This window comes from Nannospalax galili, unplaced genomic scaffold (genome assembly GCF_000622305.1).
Source record: "Nannospalax galili isolate Female #2095 unplaced genomic scaffold, S.galili_v1.0 scaffold995, whole genome shotgun sequence".
Classification (NCBI taxonomy): domain Eukaryota; kingdom Metazoa; phylum Chordata; class Mammalia; order Rodentia; family Spalacidae; genus Nannospalax; species Nannospalax galili.
The window spans coordinates 1,855,645-1,872,877 of NW_008337291.1; the positions used below are offsets into that span (position 1 = coordinate 1,855,645).

The 17,233-nt window shown below is 43.1% G+C and overlaps 1 protein-coding gene across 2 annotated transcripts in view; it reads left to right on the top strand.

Moving 5' to 3' along the window:
- Nckap5 (NCK associated protein 5) overlaps positions 1–17,233 on the top strand; it is a 1,008,915-nt gene that overhangs the window by 76,365 nt on the left and 915,317 nt on the right. Inside the window, exon 1 of one of the 2 annotated variants that reach the window (XM_029563241.1) lies at positions 6,710–6,994. The exons of the other annotated variant lie outside the window; for it this stretch is intronic. The gene's annotated coding sequence lies outside the window, so the exon portion shown is untranslated. Of the gene's footprint in view, positions 1–6,709; positions 6,995–17,233 lie in introns of those variants that run through there. 2 annotated transcript variants of the gene reach the window in all.

Genomic DNA, 17,233 nt, shown 5'->3' on the forward strand with positions numbered 1-17,233 from the left:
GACTGAAAGGCAATTGGCTTTCTTGGAAGAAACTTCAGATTCCAGGCAGATTCTCAAAGGTTATGTTCTACATTTCTCCAGCTATAGCTGTCTTCTCTCCAAATGCCTTCTGTGGTCCATTAGTATCACCAAGGTGATAGACAGACCTCATGTGTATTGATGGTACCAACAAGTAGCCCTTACTCCTCCAATAAGGAGAAAGCAAGCATCTACAAACCTGACATTTGATGTGTCATTATGCAAGTAACCTGAAAGTGACTGGAACTCCTTCTACTTACTTGAGGGTTTGGTCTTGTTCAGTTTGATGTATGTATAAGGACTACTATAGCATCTGCAGTCACTCAAACATGTACATGTCTCTATCTGAGGATGCCCGGGGACCACTGCTGTGGCACCTGTTTGGTCTTTTCTGAGTTGTATTTTGTGTGCCAACTTTGTGTCAGAGATGATCTGTGGTAGGAAATGGGTACCAGGAATTTAATTGATCATAGCACTCTTACAGAACAGAGTTTTCTAGTTGTATACAACTATATGGTTTTGTTATACTGATGTCTAATTATAGACTAGAAAGTCATGTATTTGCCCCTCTTTATAGCTAGTGCTTCTCTAAACGTGGCCAGAGGACACATCCACAAGGGCAAGATGTGGGGCTTTGTGTTTACATAGAGATTGTCAAAGCCCACAGAAACTGACTCTCTCCAAACCATGCCATTTTGCTTGGTGTTCCTGGCGTGTTCCTAGGCCACTATTTAGACAGTCTTCCCGCTTTCTATTTATGATCATGTTAACTTACAATCCAGAATGGCAGGCCACAAGCTGTCTCTTAAACCTTAGTAGAATTCTTAGATCCTGGAGAATATTGAGGCAGAGAACTGTTAGTTACTTAAAAGGAAGCAGATAGGAACCATATTTAAATGCATACTCTATGACTTTTTTTCTCCTCCTTCAATTGGCTCCTGCTCATCCTAAAAGGCATGGAGAGCTTTGTCCATCAGGTGCTCTGGGAACATCCTGTGAGTTAGATTCACTTGCTGTTTGTACTCGTCTTTGAGGCTACAGCACATCTCCTTTAGGAAGTGCAAAGCAGCAGCAGGGAGGCTGCATTTAAACAGGAACAGACAGGTCATGTTCACTGAGAGTGAAGTCTGAAGCTTTATTGAATGTCCTCTGCTGTGTGTGTGTGCCTATAGGACTAGGAGCTGGTGTTTAATGATGGGCACAGTTTCTATTTCCAGCACTTCACTATTCATATTGGTAGTCCAACTTTCTTTGCAATATTTATAATCAAGGAGATCTAGGCTCCTGGGGGTACTGTGGGAACTGAGTTCCTTGGGTCACTAAAGGATCTAGGCTCTTCAAATCACTGCAGAATCTAGGCTCCTTGGAACATGGAGGGATCTAGGCTCTTGGGGACATGGAGAGATCTAGGTTCTTTGAGATACTGAAGGATCTAGATTTCTTGGATTGCTGAGGGATCTTGCTCTTCAGATCACTGAACGATCTAGCTAAACCCCTTAGGACAGTGAAGAAAGTCAGGGAGATCTGACTGGAAAGTCAGGCAGATCTGAGTTGGAATGCTGAATCTGTGGTCTATTGCTGGCTACTTGTGTGATCATATTCAGACTACATTTTAAATAAAGTACCTGAGGGGGCCTCAGTTCCCTTTGCTGCGATAAAATACTATATAATTCACCAAGTTATTTTAAGGGTAAATTTGATGCTGCCCTTGAAGAAATGCACACAGAAATGTTTAAGAAATGGACACTGTGGAGTTACAGGTGTAGCGGGAAGATTTGGAGGTAGAAACTGACCCTGGGGAGATGGTCTTTGTAGGTCCCTGGACCTACTAGATCATTACCCAGAAGCATTACATGGAACCATTGGTTATTTTTCTCACTGTGCTAATCAGACTAATATCTTAGATTTGAGGACATTTCCAGTTTAAAACAGAAAACACTTCAATGTGAAAAATACTGAAAGACTTCAAATAGAAACGAACAGATGATTAGCACATCTGTCTGTCATCTTAAGGTCTAGCATCACTTGTCAGGTAAGTGCAGGCCTGGAAGGAGAGAGGACATCCCCTGAGGAAGGCCTGAGATGCAGGAGCAGAGGGTGGTCTAAGCCCCTCAGCAGGTTAAAGTGATTTCTGCAGCAGAATCAGTGGCCATTGACTGATACAGCTGGGGGAGATAGGCTGTTTCCCACAAACCCTGGCCTTCTTCTTAGTTGTTTTTTTTTTTGTGCCAAGTTGTAAGTGAAGTTAAATACTTGTATTTAAATCTTGCTTGGGAAAGTTTGACCCAGGAGGTTCCAAATGTTCATTTAAACAGAATATAGCCTAAAGTCGTGGATTGCTGCAGGAGAATCAGTGGCCATTGACTGATACAGCTGGGGGAGATAGGCTGTTTCCCACAAACCCTGGCCTTCTTCTTAGTTGTTTTTTTTTTGTGCCAAGTTGTAAGTGAAGTTAAATACTTGTATTTAAATCTTGCTTGGGAAAGTTTGACCCAGGAGGTTCCAAATGTTCATTTAAACAGAATATAGCCTAAAGTCGTGTCAAAGGTAGACCATAAAATATAAGAACATGGGGCCTGGGGAGATGGCTTGGAGGGGAAGAATGCTTGCTGTGCAAGCATGAGGACCTGAGTTCAGATCTCCCAAGTCCATGTAAAAGCATGTGTATGGCCATGCATGGCTGTGACCCCATTGTTGGGGCAAGAGGTAGGGATGACAAGAGGATTGCTAGGGCTTTCTGGCCAACCAGTCAAACCAAAAGATGATGGCTCCAGCTTTGGTGAGAGATCCTGTCTCAGAATAAGGTGGAGAGCAATAGAGGAGGAAGGAGGACAGGGTGTCTTCCTCTGATCTCTACATGCCTGCACACATACTCAAAGACATACACACACAACCACATCACTCTCACTCTCTAAATAAAAGGCTTTTCAATTAAAATATCAACATGGAGGAAATATGCCCCCTCCCATCATGTGACAATATTGCAGGCTTGAAATATCTTCTCTCTGCAGAGCTAGGTAAGATTTGAAGGTGCTTTTTCTAGAGGCCTAGAAATAGTGCATTGAGAAACCTATCTTATCTTGGTAGAAATTTCCAGCCCCGCCCCCCAATGAAAAAAGTGTCTAATAAAGCTTCAACTACATTCTAGAACATTAAGGAGGCATAGAGGGCAGACAGACCTGGGTTCTGTGCCATCCCTCCAGGCCACTGAAAAGGCCCTCAGTGTCTCCTTAATAATGATCTGAAGACTCACCATGGGTTAGACTTTTCTCACCCTCCCTCTAGAGGCTCTATCGTCTTAGAGAAGCCATGGCAAGGAGCTGCTCAGACCTCTGTGTCTATAGGGTCTCTGACTCTGTCTGTCTAGCTCTCTAGTCACCAATCAGCTGAACCAAAGCGGCTGGTTCGTGCTTGGCTCTCCTTAAAGCTCTGTCATATCACTGCACAAGGGAAAGGATATCACTCTGTGTTCTGAACACTTAACTTCAGTCACTTCTTAAAGTGAATGGAATTCAAGGAGATTTCAAATTAGTACTTAAATGTAATGGGAAAGAGTGGGTCTTTGACTCAGAAAAGAAGACCTAACCCTAATTCCCTCCCCTTTGCACCCCATCATATTCTTTCACACTGTTACCTCCTGGGGGAGAACTCTGACAAGATTCATTCAACTAATAGGTGTTGTGTGTATGTCCATATGTGCATGTGATGTAGGTGTGTGTATGTGTGTAAATGTGGCCACTTGCATGCTGTGGAGTATATGTAGAGGTCAGAGGTCAGCCTTAAGGTGTCAGTCCTCGATTTCTACCTCGTTTGAGAAAGGGTCTCTTTTTATTTGCAGCTTCCTGTGTGCCAGGCTAGCAGCCCACGAGCCTCCAAGGATTCTTCTGTCTCTGCCTCCCATCTGGCCATATTACAGACATGTGCTACCACAACAAGCTTTATGTGGGTCCTTGGGATTCAGACTCAGGTCTTCATGTCTGCATGGCAAAATCTTTTACCCACTGAACCATCTCCCCAGCCAAACTAATGTGTCTCCACTGAACACCTGCTATAGGTCAGACATTTGCAGAACGAACAGCCAGAAAATTTCCCCTTGAGATGTGATCTAGAAATTGTACCACGATTAAAGCATTTTTCACATTTATTATTTTGAGTGGTGTGTGTGTGTGTGTGTGTGTGTGTGTGTGTGTACTCATACTACTCATACTACAGCTTTCCTGAGTCTGTTCTCTCCTTCCACCATGTGGATCCTGGAACCCAACTTAGGTTGTGAGGCTTGGTGGCAAGCACCTTTCTCTATGAGCCATATAGCTGGCCCACATTATTTTTAAAATATATTTCACTCCTAACAACACAACGGAACATGGAAACATACAGGAGTGAAAATTCCTCCTATCTCACTTCCCATGGGTAACCACTGCTGACAGTTTGCATCATTCCTGGAGTAGAGTACCACATTCTCTGCTGTACTCTACAGTGTTCACTCTGCAGGCACTGATTTCTGTTCCTGGATGCATAGTTACCTGCATTTGCCTTTTCTCCCATCCCTGAATGCACCAGTTATCTCTGCCCTTATTGGACTGTAAGCAAAGCCCCAGAGATCATTCCTTTGCTCCTATCTTATTGTGCTTTTATAAGCTTATCTGCAGGGGGTCACTACTGGAAAGTAGAGCTGCTAAGTTTAGGAGTCTGTACTCAGGCACTTTTGAACTTTTTGTTGTTGTTTTGACAAAGTCTTATAGCCTAGGGAGGCCTTCAATTCACTATTAGCCAATGATAAACTTGAACTTCTGATTCCCCTGCCTCCTCTTTCTGAGAGTTGGAATTACAGGCTTGCACAACCAGCTGGGTTTATGCAGTACTAGGGATCAAACCCAGGGCTTCATGCATGCTATGCAAATGCTCTACCAACTGAGTCATATCCCCAGTCCCATGTAGCTACTTCTAATTTGCTTTCTTGGAGTAAAGACCCATTAGTGACATATGAGACTCATGCTGTCTTTGATTCCTACATGAAAATGCCCTATTTCCTCAATTGCTATGCTTTGAGAAAATAATTTTCAGAAGTGAAGTGAGCATCCATTGGGGGCAGGAAATGAGATGGGAGGGCACTGTTTTCCAAGGCAGGAAGAGTTCTTCCCCTAAACATAGATCCCCAGGCCCTGGGATCTGCCACCCTTACTCCTGCGTCCACCCTCAACAACCTCCCCTCTACATTTCTAGCTCAAATTCCCTATAGCTGTGGGCCAGACATAAACAAACAACACTTAACAACACAGTTGCTGCTCTTAAAGACCTTTCAAAGTGGGATGGAGAGACAAGCATACAGAGGGCAAAACAACAACAACAACAACAACACAAACTAAAAATACAAGTCAGCATATAAAAGCACTAAATACATATAAATAGTGAGTGTCACTGCAGCAGGTCAGAGGAAGGAGGGAAACAGGGGCTGGGTGTTGATGGCTCACAGTAGAGACTCAGTGGATATGCTGAATGTCTCAGGTGGGGGCTGGGGCAGTGGAGGGACAACTAGAAAAGCCATAAGAACCAGCTGACAGAAGGGGAGATCAATGAGACGGGAAAACCGGGCAAGGAGAGCCCACTTTTATCCTGATAGTTGAAAGGAACAGGTTTGCAGTGTTCTCTGATATTGTTAGTGGTATGTAGCAGAGGTTCAATTTTAGTTTATTTCTATTTTACGCTATAAAATTTTTATTATAATTGTGTGTATATATGATGTACGTATATGAGTGTGGGAACACATATGCCACTGTGCACCTGTGGAGATCAGAGGACAAGTTTGTGGGGTCAGTCCTTTTTCACAGTAGGTTCCAGGGATTGACCTCAGGTCATCAGGCCTGGGTGGGAAGGGCCTTTACCTGCTGAGCCATCTTGCTGGCCCATTTAACGTTTTAATTTTATTTTAATTTTTCATTTCATTTTGCTTTTTTAAATTTTTCATTTCATTTTGCTTTTTCACTTTTACTTTAAAATTTTATTTTTAATTTTACTTTAAAAGTTTAGTTGACAAAATTTTAAATTTTTATCTTATTTTATTTATAGTGGTAGAAGTAAACCATACATGTAGATCATTAAAATGTTGAGGATCAGAACTTTCCCAGAATTTTTTTTCCAGGAAACAAACAAAAAATACATTTTTGCAAATGCACACCAAATTTCATATTATGATTTCTGGGTGCTCTTCCTCCGATCTGAAATTGGGAAACTTGAGTCTCCTAGTGTGTCTTTAAAAGTTGCAAATCAAGACAATCTGCCTAGCAGAAACGTTAGCCAGGTATGGCACTCACCATAAAGCTCGCAAGGAAATGCAGAAGTAGCTAATCCCCAAGTACTTGTGAATCATCCCGCTCCGCAGAGGAGTTGGAGCAGGTGGGTCAACAACCCCAGAAGGCCTCCTTGCACTTCAAACTTTCCCCAGGCGCCTGCATCTGCAACTTATCAGCGTCCTGTGCTAGAGAGAAGATCCTCTCTCACTTTTTCAGACCAGAAAGAAGCCAAGCTCCTAGCCAACGTGACTCCACGGATCTCGCGTGGATCACTGGAATCCACTCCAAGACACCGATTTCGCTACAGAAGAGCCTTCTCGCCTCCCCAGCCCCTCCTTTTTTTTTTTTTTGACAGTCAGTTAATAAAGACTCAACAATAAGCAGCTCCCAGTGATGTCATCTGGGACTTTGTCCACGGAGCCTGTATTTACAAGCTAGCAGCAACCACAGAGCCGCAGCCCCGGACTCCCAGGTCTCTGAAACTCGCCCTGGATCCGCAGCAGGACCGCTTGTCCTGCTGCTGCGAATCTTCAGGAAAACCCAGACTGCTTCTTCCAAGTGTGTTTTTGGATGCTTTGCAAATAAAGAGAGGATCACCGCGGGAGGACAGAGCTGGAAAGAGGCTGTGGGTGTGTTGCAGTTCCTGTGGGACCACGCGATTCGCATTCATTGAAGAACTCATTCAAGTAAGGCTGTTGGGATTTAAAAACAAACAAACAAACAAACAAAACAACAAGGCAAAACTCTCATAACAGTTTTTCCCTAATGTTTAAAGTTTGCTTTCCTTTTAAAATGAGATGCTGTTTATGTATTACTGCAGCCTCTCAGCAGCCACAAGTATGCATTTGTTCAGAGTAATTATAGTCTCTCAACTTGGGTTTGATGGGGAAGGAAGCTAGCCTGCTAAGGGAACCCCTGACCTGGCTCCTAAGTTAATGCCCTACATTTGCCTCTACAGGGGGCATGAGGGTGGGAGGCTTGTTGTTGTTTTGTGTTTTAAAATTAATGCCAGCTAACTAAACAAACCACAGGTTGATCTGGGAAGTTTAGTAGAAAATTACAGAGTTTAAAAATGAACTTGTGTGTTCAAAGGGAGACACCTGCTTTCTCTCTGACCTTTTTTGTGAACTACAGATATTTAATATGAGCATTCTGTTGGTTTTCAGCTCTTGTTCCATCTTGCAACAATCTTTCCCCAATCTCTCTGTCTCTCTCCCCCTCCTCTCCATTCTCTCTTTTTGTTTCTTTTCTCTCTCTCTCTCCTGTTTCTTCTCTGCTCCCCTCTCTTCTCCTCTCTCTTCTCCCCCATCCAGCTTTATTCATTTTCAGCCATCTCTACTAGAAACTTCTCTGAAACTCAACTCTTTTCTATTCTGATTTATCCCCAACAGCATTTTTTGAGGAAATGCTGGGTGTTCTGCGTGATCTTCTCGTGAGCAACCTCAGTTCACGTCCTACTGACAAAGATCAACTTTGACACAGCTCTCTGTGGGCAAGATTCCCCACTGTCTCTTTCGCTTTCCTCAAGGCTCTTTAAAATTTCCAGGAAGAGTGAGGGTAGGATGCTGCTCATCCAGACAGGGTCTCCCTCCTCTCCATTCTGCAAGGGGTACATGGGCTCCAGTATGTCACCTAGAAGTTCTGCTTACGTGTCCTGTGATACTGTCTTGTCCTGGGATTTCCTTCTCTGTGCCTGCAGTTCAGCCACTTGCCAGTAGCAAATCCCAGGTGACTGCGGCTCTCCACCCCTGACAGCCCAGAACTGATTGGCAAGAAGTGGCTGTTGGCCTGTTAGCTCCTGCACGAGAGCCTCGTGACTCATTCTGGGAGACTGGCGTGCTCCTGAATTCAGCTACTCTGTTACCAGCCCAGATGCTTGCAAGGTGACAGCCTACTCCCTCTTCCCCCCCAGGCAGTGTGAAAGGTCTTAACAGTCTAGCTGTTTTCCATGCAGTCTTAGGGGTGGGCTACCTCCTGCCTTTTTGACAGCTCTTAAGCTATCCCTGAGCACATGCTCAGCTTGGGATGTTATATGTGTTACAGCTCCATGCTCTTCGCAGTTTTGTTTAAAATAAAGGATCTGCTGCTTCAAAGGTTTTCAAACTATTAGTTAATACCTTATCCCCCTTTTTAATTAAAAAAAATGTTTTGGCAGGGCTTCATATAGCCCAGGCTGGCCTGGAATATGATATGTATCCAAAGATGACCTTGAACTAACTTCTGATCTCCTTCCCCTTGACCTCCCAAGGGCTGAGATTACAGGCATACACCACCAAGCCAGGTTTATCCTGTGCAAGGATTTGAATGCAGGGCTTCCTACATGCTGGGCAGGCACTCTACCAACTGAGGTACATCCTCAGTCTTACCCTTTCCCAGAAGAAAAATCTTGGCATAATAAATCACTTGTCCATAGGTCCCCAACAGAGCCCTGCCAGAGGGCCTGCTGGAGACTAAGCCCCATGCTCACTCCTGCGTGCACACATGCATGTCACTTTCCAAGTTCTTATTAGAACAGAAACCGGATCCACACAGGATTCATATGCCTTCTTGTAGGAGAGGGGCTGTGTGCAGGTGCACAGATAAAGGTGGTCTGGCAAAGACAGAGCAGTCCTGTTTGTTCTTTGGCTCTGATTAAATTTCTTAACATCTCTGTTCCTTATTGTTTTTGAAAGCAGACTGAAGGGAAACCTATGATTATTTTAGTGGATGGCCCAAAGGGAAGAAGGGCAGCTGCAGCAGTTGGAATAGTTCACAGTGTATTTTACACTTAGCACAGGTTGAATATCTGCTGTGATTCCCAACCCTTCTACTCTTGACTTTCTTTTTATGAATTGCAACTTGCTTTTCTGACCCTTCTCCTCGCCTTGTCGTTAATTCTTCCTGCCCAATTCATCTTCTTCCTACAGAATAGACCTCAGGACTCAGTATATCAGTAGGCTCCACTCATACTCAGGATTCTTTTTCTCTCTGGAACCTACTTTCCTGGGTGCCTCATCTTGAGGAGGCTACTGTGGACTCTCCAGGTGTAAGTGATGATTCATTTGTGTGTATTGTTACAGTGTCATATGCCAACTTTTGCCATGGTTTTGGCGCTCTTGTTCATATGGTTGAATAACACCTCTTATGGTGTGGGAGATGGCTCAGTCAGTAAAGCCCTTGCCTTGCAAACTTGAGGACCTCAGTTTGATCTCTAGAACTCATTTAAAAAATATTTTATGTATCATTTTTTATTTTATATGTATGAGTTTAATGCCTGCATGTGTGTGAGTGCACCCATGTCCTGCAATGTCTGAGGAGGTCAAGAAGAGGGCGTCAAATTGCCCCTGGAACTGGAGTTACGGACGGTTGTTAGCTGCCATGTGGGTGCTGGAAATTGAACCCAGATCCTCTGCAAGAGCAGCCAGTGCTCCTAAACACTGAGCTATCTCTCCAGCCCCCAGAACTCATTTTTAGAAAAGCCAAGTATAGTGGTAATCCCAGCACAAGGGAGAGGAAGACAAGTAGATTCCCAGGGCTTGCTGGCTAACTAGAAGAGCCTAGCTGGTGAGTGTTGAGATCCTATTTCAAAACAAACAAACAAACAAAAACCACTAGACTGTACCTGAGGAATGACATAACCAAGGGTGTCCTCTGAGCCCCACAAAAATGCACTTGAATGTGACAGTACACATACAAGTATACACACGTGTATACACACACAGTTACTTTCCACTGAAATCAAAGCCTATGTTTGATACTTTCTGTGTCACAGAATGTAACACAAAGTAGTTGTTTCATATCGAGTACTAAATAGGTGAGTTAAAGAAATAAGCATTTTTCTTTTTTCTCTCAGCAAAACGCTAGCAGCCCTACTGGAGTTGGCAGAAATTATCATACAACTGTGTTGAATGGATTCTAATTCTTTATTGTGATGAAAGCCTGAGATGCCAGACCTCTCAGCACAAACCCGGGGCTACTCTTGATTGGATGCCTGCTACCCTGTCCTGCCTGGCTTCTCTTCACCTCCTGTATGTACTTGCACCTCTTCGTGGGGGTCCAACTCGTTAGATCCCTCCATGTAGCAGCAGTGTGGCAAAGCAGTTGAGGACTGGGTTCCAGGGCTGTACTGCGGTGATCAAGCCCTGCTTCCCTAATTGCTGGCTTTGTGATCCCTGCTAGCTCACTTAACTTTTCTTTCTCAATATCTCATTTTTAAAACGTGGAGGGTAAGTGTGGCTTCTTCATAGGAGGACAGGAGAGAATTAAATGCTCTCTGATACATCTCCCTAGCCCCTGGGGAGATGGCTCAGTGAATAAAAGTGCTTATTGGGCAAGCATCAGAACCTGAGTTTGGATCTCTAGCAGTCACACAAAGACCAGGCATGGACACATTTGCCTGTAACCCCAGTGCTGTGGCAGAAAGAGACAGGAGGACAATGTGGGCTAGCTGGCTGCCAACCTAGCACCAGGTTAAATGAGAGACCCTGTCTCAAGGGAATTGGGTTGGGGGAATGATAGAGCAGGATACCCAACATCCTCCTCTGGCCTCCACAAATAAGCATTGGTGCCTGGACCCACACATAAATGTGTGCATATACCACACACAGATACACCACACTCACACATTCATTCATGCATACACAATATCTATTAACAGCTTCAATACTTGGCACACATGCACATATACCGTACAAGTAAACCATACTTACATACATACACACACAAATATATAAGCATAGCTTTAATGCTTAGCACATATGTGCGGATACAATACACACACACATACCATACTCACAGACACACACTCATATATATTAGCATAGATTCAACACTTAGCACACATGTGCATACAGCACACACACACCATATGCAGACACATTCACACATACTCATTCATATTCACAAATATGTGTAGGTGTAGTTAGAAATGGCTCATGTGGAGAATGAAGCTTACAGGTTAAGCTACCTGGAGCTGTTGTCTGGTAGCAGATTGCTCTGGTTCTATATGCTCCTTGGCACTTCTCGGCTTTCATCCTCCTGCAGCAGGCCTCTGGCACCTCCCCTTGGATCAGATTTTTCTCCCAGCTTCTTCCAGTCCTAAGAGCAGTCTTTCCTCCTACTCCACAGCGAGGGGTCCCCATGCACCTCGGACAGCATGCTCATTGGTTTTACTCTTCAGCCTCTGTGTGTCACAAGGCAGACTCCTCTTCTGGTTCTCAAGATTTAAGGCCCACTGAGTCTACTGCTGCCTTTAGCGAACTGTACATGAAGCACGTGAATGAATACTGTTTCCCACATTCCTTCATTCCCTCTGAGCCCCATGTCCTCAGTCTGGCCCTTTCCCATGCTGTCGTCACCTGGGAGCTTTTTATAGTTCCCCAGGCAGGTGTACTGCTGCTTCTTGCCCACATGATACCTGCTCTCCCCACTTCTGGGAGAAGTTTGTGGTCTTTCAAACCATCAGTTGCTCCTTCTGCCCCAGTTTCTGTCAGATTAAGTGTTCATACCCAGTGAGATTCTGCCTGAATGCTCTTGAAATGCCCAAACTCTGTGGCCCCATTTTAAAACCTATTATTGGGGCTGGAGAGATGTTTCAGTAGTTAAGAACACTAGCTACTCATCCAGAAGATGCTAGTTAAGGTCTCAGTTGTCACATCAAGTTACTCACAATCACCTGTAAGTCCAGCTCCAAGGGAGATGACACCCTCTTCTGGCCTCTGCTGACACCTACACTCAAGTGCGCACATGTACACAGACACATGCGCACGCACACACACACACACACACACACACACAAATTTAAAATAAGATAAATCTTTTAAAAATATGTTCTTTCCATTCTGCTTTACTACTGGATTCTAGTTAACTGAGGTGGGAATGGTGAGTTGCAACATTTTAATTTAATACATAACCTGGTATCTCATCCAGTCACAATAAAGAGGAGAAAAAGGCATGGATTCATGGTTAATGGGCACTGCAACACTTAACAGGATGTTACATTGTTCCCTTCCTAGATTCACTATTGTGCGATTATTAAGCACATCCCTAGCTGCTTCCCACATGTGATCTTATTACAATGATTACATTCGGTGTTCAAGGAAAGAGACTGAGGTTCAGAATGACTAAGAAACATGCCCAGGACATGTGGGTGACCAGAAGCAGAGGCAAGATTTGAACTTTCAGTTTGCAATCTTTCTCTTATTGTACTGCCTTGTGGATGTGCAAGGCTAATTGTCTTAAGAGCCTCTCCCAGGATGCAGTGTGGGTCATTCACCTGTGCCCTGGACTGACTGTCCTAGCACAGTGGCAAATTGGATAAACACTTCTAAGTACCAGCCATTGAACTGGTGATTCACATGCTCTTGTCTTCAGAATTATCTGAAGTCAGTGGCCAGCTCTTCAGAGATGTGTGTGTACATGTTTTTCCTCTTATTACTTAGATATGAATCTACTTGTGAATTAGCCCAAGTTTATGGTTCTGAAAGTCAAGCTCATTTGCATTCTTGGTATGGGTGTTGGTAGTCTGAGTTCAGCTTGGTCAAGAGATAGTTGATAGATCAGATTAAAAGACTACATTATAAATAGTGATTGGACTTTTAGTTGGCCCCTAGAAAAGTTTCCCCAAATGAGAGGCAGCGTTTTGTAAAAGTGGATTTTTTTTTTAAAGCCAGAATTTCATGTAGCTCAGACTGGCTTCAATCTATGCCATGCAGCCAAGGATGACTTTGAACACTTGATCCCCTTGCCTTCAACTCCTGAATACTGGGATTACATGGGACATACCACCACACACTGTTTAAGTGGTGCTGGGGTAGAACCCAGGACATTGGGTATACTAAGCAAGCACTCTACCAACTGAGCTACATCCCCAGGTCTGAATTGGTATCTTATGAATATAGAAAGATACAGGAGTCTATTCATCTCTCTATTTAGCTGTCACTCCATTCATATACATTCCTGTTAGACAGATGCTTTGGGGTGTGAGTTCCATGTCATTCCATTGTACAGATGTTCTGCTTTGGAAAAGATATTAAGATTTATAAAGTGGTTATATCAGTTCACCTTCCCCTCAGCAGGGCATCTGAGTCTCACATGCATGCCAAGGTCCCACCCCCTCAGATTTGCATCTGATTTGTCATGGATCCAGAGGTGGGTTGGGATAGTAAAAATTTTTTTTTTTTAATTTTCACTTTTTGAAACAAGGTCTATGTAGCCCAGGCTGGCCTCCAACTCACTATGTAGCTGAAGACGACCCTGGACTTCTGATCCTCCTGCCTCTACCTCCCAAATGCTAGGATTTCATGCATGCACCACCACGCCCAGTTTATGAGGTGCTAGGGATTGAAGCCAGGGCCTCCTGCATGCTAAGCAGTTGCTCTATAAATGGAGCTATACTCCTAGCCCATGAAAGTGGGTTTAAACAGCCAGAGTAATTTGGGCTGAATGCTGGGGAAAGACCATTGAAGCATAAGTTACCTGACAGCTGTATTGTTCCCCCATTCTCTAATTTTACAAGGTTTAATGCCTTTGGAATTTCTGATTCCCAATTGTACTTCCTTAGCAGATGAAAGAATAAATCTTCTGGGTGCACAGAGCATGACCCACACGTTCACCATGCTCCAATACATACTTATCTAACGAACTGTGTCCTGTCTGTTTGGAAGCCTCAATTACACCAGGTACTTCCCCATTGTTCCATAAATTAATCTTGGTGTTTTCAAGGCAAGAAACCTGATCTCTCCCCTTAGAAAAAAACATTACTGGATTAGTGAGTCCTTAGAATTGAATTTGGATGCACTGTGGGAACCCGGTGGACTGAGTTCAAGAGGAAAGTCCCCAACCCATTTTGGAGCATAAGCCCAGATAATAACATGGCAGATGAATATGACGGTGTTGAGAGAGGAGCTGTTATTTCTGAGATGTGGGAACAAGTGTTACTGTCAAATGCTTGTCTGACAAACTGCCCCACAAAGAACACGCTTCGTTTGGCAAATTGAATCTGGAAGCTTAAAACTGATCCAGGCCTGTTCAAACGATACCCCAAATCATTTCATTGTTGGCCTTAGCTGGTTTTTAGAAACTTTAAAAATCAACTCAGGGGGCTGGGGAGATTGGTCTGTGATTAAATTGTTTGCTATATAAGCAAAAGGACTGGAGTTTAGATCCCCAGTACCCACTTAAATTCCAGGTGGGCATAGTGACTCACTTTTAATTCCAGCCTGAGAAGGTGGAGACTGTCCTGGGAGCAAACTGGCTAGGGAGACTAGCCATATCAGTAAGCTCTGGGTTTGATTGGGAGATCCTGCCTCAATGAAAGAGTCATCTAAGATAGCTCAACATCAACCTCCACACATACTTACACACACATGCACCCACAGTTATGCACACCATACACATATACAACACACATGTATGTATATATGAAAAACTCAGCTTAGAAAGCCAAACAATACCTAAAGGCTTACATAGCTGCAAGCATTCCTGTGTGTGAATGTTAGTACTCAGTAGCAGGGCTTAAGTGTTGCTGTGTATTAGCACTGCAGGCATCTGTGTCTTTGTATCTTGTAATTCCTTGTCCAGTCCTCCACACCCCATTCCTCAGTTCTGCTGTTTGGTACTATCGTTTTCTGCTCTTAGAGCTGCTTCCTTTTTCCATTTGTTATTTTTATTAATGTATATTAATTATAATGAATGTCATCACATTTTCGTACATGTATATAATATGTTTGGATCATATTCAACCCCCATTTCCTTCTCTTATCCCCCTCCCCCTCCCACTTATCTTTCTTCTTCCCGACTACACATACTTGTCCTTTCTTTTTCTGGTGAACCAATGAGTTTACCTAGGGTTGCTTACAGGATCATGGTTGAGGGCTATTTACTATATCATGGCCAATTTACCAGTGTCTACACCACTGAAGAAAATGTCTCTCCCCTCCCCAGCAACCATTAATTGCCTGTAGATGCTCAGTGATGGGTGGGGCCTCTTGAGTCGCTCCCTGTTCCATCATGGAATGTTGACCCAACCCAATCTTGTGCAGGTACTTCCTAATAATATGCTTCTCTATCAGAGAATATGTCAAATTCTGTGCCTCCTCCAAGATATAAAATGGCATAGCATCTGCATGTAACTTACCATGTCTTCTGTAGACTTTAGTTCATCTCTAGGTTTCTTATAAAATCTAATTCAACATAAACACTGACTAAATAGTTTCCATGTTATACTTATTAAGGAGAAAATATTTATACATGCTTGGTACATCTAATTTTTTCCTTAAGTATTGTGTGTGTGTGTACGCATGTGTACGCGACAGAGGGTGGGGAGGGAGGGAGGGAAAGAGGGAGAGGGAGAGAGAGAGAGAGAGAGAGAGAGAGAGAGAGAGAGACTGTGTACAAGTACTCACAGAGGCCAGAAGAGGGCCTTGGATCCTCTGAAGTTGAATTTATAGGCAGCTGTGAACCTGGGTCCTTTGCAAGAGTAGCAAGTTCTCTTAGCTGCTGAGTCATCGCTTCAGCTCTTTTTATTATTTATTATTGTGTGTGTGCATGATGAGTGTGTGGGGACTTGTTGTAGAAGTCAGTGAACAACTTTATATAGTCATTTCTCTTCTTCTGCCTTTACATGAGTTTTGGGAATTAAACTCAGGTCAGCAGGCTTGTGTGGCAAGCCCTTTTACCTGCTGAGCCATCTCACCAGCCTTCTCAAGTATTTTTCAGTCTCCTACTATTTGAATCTGCATATAAAGAACCCGTGGAAACAGAAAGACCATTATATTATTTTCTGTCAAATCAAATCATTTATTATGATCTAATTTCCTTTCTGTTAAAAATTTCCCGAAAGTTATTACTTGCATATCCATGTTCATGGCTGCTCTGTTCATGACAACAAGGAAATGGAACCAGCTACACGTCCATCAACAGAGGAATGGATAATAAAATGTGGTGCATATACACGATGGAGTTTTATTCAGCTGTAAAGAAAAATGAAATTCTGAAATTTTCAGGACAATGGATAGCCTTGGAAAGTATAATATTGAGGTGATCCAAACTCAGAAAATCAAAAATTGCCTATTCTTCGTCATATGGGAACACACACACACAAAGACACGCATTGATGTAAATGTGGGTAAAGAAACTTGGGAGAGCAAGAGAAAGCAAAACTGGGTGCTGTCGAAGAATGGGGTAGGGAGCACAAGGACCCATGGATATGAAAGAGGAAAAGAGGTGGGAACTAAAAGGGGGTTAGGGGTACAGTAGGACAAGGGAAATGAGGGAGGAGAATTGCTTAAATATACTTTGCTCAAAATTGCCACAATACTAACTTATCTTGTATGTGAATTAAAATAAAAGCATAATTATATAAACAGTTTAAAATTAAATGTTATTAGTTGCCTCATTTAAAACAATTCATGCAGTTTACTGACTTCTAGTTAAAATTTCTCAAGTTGCTCTAAAATCCCTTTGACAAATACATCAGAAAATAATCTCCCTTTAAAACCATTCTTCTTGTAAGAATAGTCAGATTCTTTTTTTTAATTTTTATTTTGTTATTAAAATATTTTATTATTTTTATTTTGTGTGTGTGTGTGTATTCCCTGCACATAGGTAAGTGCACCCATGTCATGCAGTCCCCACAGAGAACAGAAGAGGCTGTCAGATCCCCTGGAACTGGAGTTATGGACAGTTGTTAGCTGCCATGTGGGTGCTGGGATTTGAACCTGGGTCTTCTGCAAGAACAGTCAGTGTTCTTACCTGCTGAGCCATCTCTCCAGCCCCAAGAATAGCCTGTTTCTTTTTCAGTTGTAAGGGGAGAAGTTAATTATTAATTGTGCCATATCAGGAGTAATTTGAAATGCATGCTTCCCATGTGTCTGTATTCTAACTATATTCAATTACTCAAGTTTAACTAAGCAGAAATGGTCTGGTTTATTGTAGTTGGCAAATAA